Source organism: Egretta garzetta, unplaced genomic scaffold (genome assembly GCF_000687185.1).
Source record: "Egretta garzetta isolate BGI_Z169 unplaced genomic scaffold, ASM68718v1 scaffold45, whole genome shotgun sequence".
Classification (NCBI taxonomy): domain Eukaryota; kingdom Metazoa; phylum Chordata; class Aves; order Pelecaniformes; family Ardeidae; genus Egretta; species Egretta garzetta.
Genome location: NW_009260028.1, coordinates 4,426,602 through 4,431,969, shown reverse-complemented (window position 1 = coordinate 4,431,969; position 5,368 = coordinate 4,426,602).

The following is a 5,368-nucleotide window of genomic DNA, read 5'->3' as shown; positions in this document are numbered from 1 at the left end:
TTCTTTTATCTAGTGTTTTTTGTGTTTTCTGGGCAAGATAGGCTGCTTCTAAAGATAACATATGAATCCTCATTCCATGCTGTGCAACATTATGGTGTTTGAAATAAACATTTTTTTCAACTTTGCTTGGCTCAGAACTATCTAGAACATATATAGAATCTTCATCATATATATATGACATATATATGATTCTCTATTTAATCTATAGGATAGCATGTGATTAAAAAGATGGAAAAAAGTTAATTAAAAAAAGAACATATTTTCAGAATAAAGAATGACAGAAATTGTATCGCCTCTACTTATGGTAAAATATGTGTGCAATATCTAATTCAATTTTTGTTAATATTAATTTTGATTTTGTTTCTGGTAGAAGTGTTCAAATGAAAAACAGAAATCTGAAAGCTTAAGAAAATCAACAAAAGTGTGTGTTTAGGAAAGAAGAAATGAAATTAGTGTTCAGATATAAGACAAGATTGTACTCGTGTATTTCACAAATGACAAGTAATTTCTGAAGAACTGTGATTTTTCTCTTGGAAATGAGATAATATGGATTTATGTATGATGTATAGCCTTCTGGTTCAGGATATCGCCAAAAGATTTACTGAACTTCCTGTTGCAGTTGTGGAGAGAGCTCTTTCAGCCAAGAACTCTGATTGGAAGTAGAAAAAAACCCATGTATTTTTGATTCTTGGGAATAAAATCATTGATTAATAACATCATGTGCTCTTAGCTGCATTACATCCATCACCAGAGGAAGCAGTAGAATGGCAGTTATCCTTGATTAAATCTGAACTCAGAAAGTGTGATGCTCTGAGACTTTTGAGACAATAGTTTACAACCACAAGTGTGGTAGGCAGACACTACAAACACCTAACAGTACTGTGAAATAAGCCATCACAACAGAACAATGGTACTTCGGGAAATTCCTCTGTGGGGAAAGGAGGTTGAAAAAATCAACTTGTTTGACTGAAGTTTCCAGTTTTAAAATGTTCTCGTTAAGTATTTGAAGCTGGAAATGAACTTCCGTCAATTGCATTAGTAGAAACTGTATCAGTGTTGACATCAGAAGAAAATATGCTGTATTTCAAGTGCTGCACGCTTCAGAAAAGCATTATGACTTCCATAATTCTCTATTTTAATAGCAATGTCACCACTTTGTCAATCAAATTTCAGTATGTCAATATGCCACTGATATGGTCTCCTACTGAATTTGTATTATGTTGAAGCAAGAGCCCATTTTATTGTTGTTGTGTAGACTGGAGCAACATCAGTGTAAAAGTGTTGACTTTTACCTGTCTACTTTTACTACTAAGCAATACTTTTATTTGAAAACCCCATACCCACTCTCATATTCATCTTCATGTTCATTGAAGATTTTCTCCAGAGGTTATTGATAATTGATGGGATAAGTCAATATGTTTTCCAAAGCATTTTAAAATCTTTTTAATGCTGGATGCATGAAAACTGTAGAAGAGATTTCACTAATCTTTGCCAGTAACTGTTCTATTCTAATACCATTACATTTTTCCTGAAACTAGATGATCACCATGACTTCAGATTTCTATAGCATTGCCCACATTACTGTGAGGGGAGCAGTGTGTTGTATGGACATTACCAACTAACCTTTCAAGTTCTGTAGAGCACAAGCTTCTATTAAAAAAGGAGACAAGGAAAGAAGAGGAAGAGAACAATAACCAGTCTGGAGACAAAAGCTTGCTTCAAAATATGAGCTGCTGTCAGCACATCTGCAGGCAGGCTGAAACTGTAGCTCCAAGAGGTATGAAATGCTACCTTTAATGAAGAGGATATTAATTCTGAAATGTAATTTCTGACAATTTAGGTGTTAAACATATTTTTCTTTATTATGTGCTATTTTATTAGAAAAAGTGAGCATGAGATGAACAAGAAAAGATGAGTGTACCACCTGTATTTCTTTCTAATGTGAACTCCAGAGACAATTTAATTCACTATTATGAAAGAAAGCCTCTCTGAGAATATTGCATTTTCATACAGAAGGGGTAGTAAAAAGTACTTTTTTAAAGTATTCACAAATACTCAATCAGTTAAGTGCTGAATTGTGTTCAGTGATATTCACCATTATTTTATATTCACTTCCACAAATGAATATAAATTCATTCAGATGAATTCAATCCCTGGAGTAGCAGTAGAATGCAAAAATCTCACAAGCCTCCTTGAAGGTTCATGTGAGTGTTGATGCAGAAACCATTTGCATGGGTATTTTGATCATTCTTGGTAGGCATTTAGGAAGCAGAAAGAATTAGCCCATGAGTCAAAAAGTTCAAACACAGTGAAATACAGAAACGGGAGTCAGTCTGATATTGTGAACAATAGCTCGCGTCCACCAGACCTGATCCTGCAATCAGGGTGCTTGTGTGGGCTAATGAAACCACAGAGTCCCACTGACTTTAATGGGGTATGGCGGTTCATGGGACTGTCACTCATATTGAATTGCAGGATCAAGGTCTATGGGATGAAATAGTAATTTCTATAAAACTTATTTCAGAAAAAAAAGGATAATGACAGTTCAAATAAGCTAGGCTTTGTTTCATACAATGTATGAAAAGAAAGAGGTGACAGAAATCTGCATTTTCCTTTTTTGATTAGCAGCTATAACTTAAAGCTAACCAGTTGGAATGCTCCTAATGCAGTGCCTTTGAAATAAATAAAGAGGTGATTAAATGAAGACAGTTTATAATGTTGAGAACTACCTAATATATGGTGCTAGATTACAGTCTATCTATAATGGAAAATGCTCTTTGAATTGTGGTGGAATAATGTTAATTCTGCCCAAGTTTTTAATTTCTATGGCATGTGGAAAAATGTAAATTGACCTAAAAGCATTTTGGTAGTATGCTGTTTCCGGATTGTCTGCTTTTAGGAGAAGGCCAGTTGTTTAGACTGGTATTCTGAACACCCCAATTATGCAGTGGATGAAGTGACCTCCTGAGCTCGCCAACTTCCACTTCTGCATTTAAAAAGAGAGTGTTTGAAGAATAAAAAAGGGGGAACTGCTGGCTGTTTCTGAAATAAATATTGAAAGGATTTCCAGCTTAAACTAATAATATGTAAAAGAGACACCTCTGGCTTAAGTTTTCTAATAAATATTTCAAACCTATATTCTTCCCTCAGTCGTGGTGGTAGTTTCTTGAGGCACAGAGCTCATTCTCTGCATGCTAGGCTTAGTAAGTCTTTCCTTCAGAAAACAGCCCCTCCAGAAAGTGTGCAGAATTAAATTATCATCATAGCTGCAGAGCTTAGAAAAAAGTTCTTGTATAATGCAATAAAGGTAGACCTCAAAACCAATTTCTGTGATGTTTTGCAAGACAGAACTTTTCATCCTCTGGTGAGTATTAAAAGGAAATGTGGAGACTTACTGCTGTTTGTTTGTGTTTTTAAACAAAAACTACCGGATCTAAGTCTCTTGTATGTTCCACAATTTTAACATCTGCATCGTGGTATTAAATTCAATAGCGTTTCTTCAGCTTAAGGCAGGAGTAAGAATATAGCATGTTATCTGGCTTTGGCTCACTTTTCTGTCTTGCTGTCAGACTTGATCAACATCTTTTCGTGAGTATGTTACCAGAACACTAACAGCCACTTGAGAAAAGAGGTTTTTGTTTAGCACTGGATGTTTGTAATACTCATAAGAAGATAAAATGAGAAAGTAAAGAATTATGGAGTATGAGTGGATGTATGAAAGTAAGGGAGAAGAGTTTCATCTATTTGCAGGAAGCCTTACTCTGGATGGTCTTCCATTTACAGTAAGAAAGTGTTTTTAACTATATTAGCCAAAATGAGTATTTGAGGCCTAGCTGCTGTTTGAAGTAAAAAAGGGTTACAGAGTTTAACAGCAGAAAATCAGAGCTCTAAAGGATCTTGTTGAAAAGTGTGTAGAATACTGTGTTCTCCTCCAGTAAAGAATATAGTGGCAAAACCAAAGGTGGTATTGCCACTTGTTCTTAGAATCCAAATATATATCTGATTGTCTGGCTTTTTATGAACAGGTATCTGGGTATTAAATTGAGATGAACTAGCAATTTTAACAACAAAGCCTATGTATTATTTAAATGAAGACTGTCACTCTATCAGTAGTTTCTTTCATTGCTTCATTTGAATGGCAAATGTATTTATCTTTTACTGTCACTATAAAATCCCTTCCAACACAAAGCTTCAAACACCACAAGGGAACTATCTCCTTTCTGGTAACGACACTTTTATTATTTTTACTTTAACTATCACAGTACATAAGAAGGAGGCTTTATGATAAAGGACCCCATGTCTAGAAAAATTATGTCCTCTTGTATTATATATATTATGAGAATTACAACAGTTGTTTATTGTTGCTAGTAAAAGCAAATGATCTGTTCAGCTACATTTAATGAACTAAAATGAGTTAATTTTCCAATGCATAATGCAGAGATCCTACTTTCAACAAATTATAGTGTGCTTCACGCTGTATTTTCTTCCACTTCAAAAAGAACAGAGATGGCCACTCTTACAATGAGTTCTGATGAAGGGTCCATATCTACCTTGCACCCTCATAAATATGGTTATATTTATGAAGCTTCACGTGATGACTGTATGACCCTATTTAGAACATATAAAGGGAACATATAAAGGTTTTATTTTGTGTGTGTGTGTGTTAAACTTGTATTAGGAAAGCTGCCTACCAGCTGGCTTTTGCTTTCAGTAATAACCTTTCTTTCTTTCATTAAAAATAGCAGAACCAAAAAAGTCTGCTGTAAGATTAGTCTGATCTTCTTTTTTCTTTTTTTTTTTTAATGCCTGTTGAACATGATACACTACGAACACAAGCAATGCTTTGTTTAAAATAGGCTTTTACCACAGCAATGCAAAAATGAAGGAAAAAAGTGGCAGTGATTCAAGCAGTTTGGCACCCTCCTGGCCAAACCTTAGGCTAAGGTTTGTTACAGTGTCGAAAGGAAATCTAACCACTTACGTTTAATAACTCATCCGTGTAACTGGGGCTGGCTGACAGCAGTGGTGGCGGACGGACTGCGCTCAGCCCCGTGGGCCCAGGAAAGCCATGGCCATAAGAGCAGCAGCCCCGCCGCCATCACCCTCTGTGGAGGCTAGGGACATCATCTGGAGGCCCACGCGACCACTGCCAATCGCCAGGCCCCAAGGGGATTTGAATGGACCAATCAGCACCAGGTATACCCCACCAGTCCTGTAACTGACCCCTGTGTGGGGGTGGCGGAGGGGGAGGTCCCAGGGGCGCCTGAGGGATTGCACAAGGGACTGGAGGAGCGGGATGAGCAGGGGGATGAGGGAGGCCTGGTCATCATTTGGAAAACCAGCAAGTATCTGTGACTGAAGTGTTTTG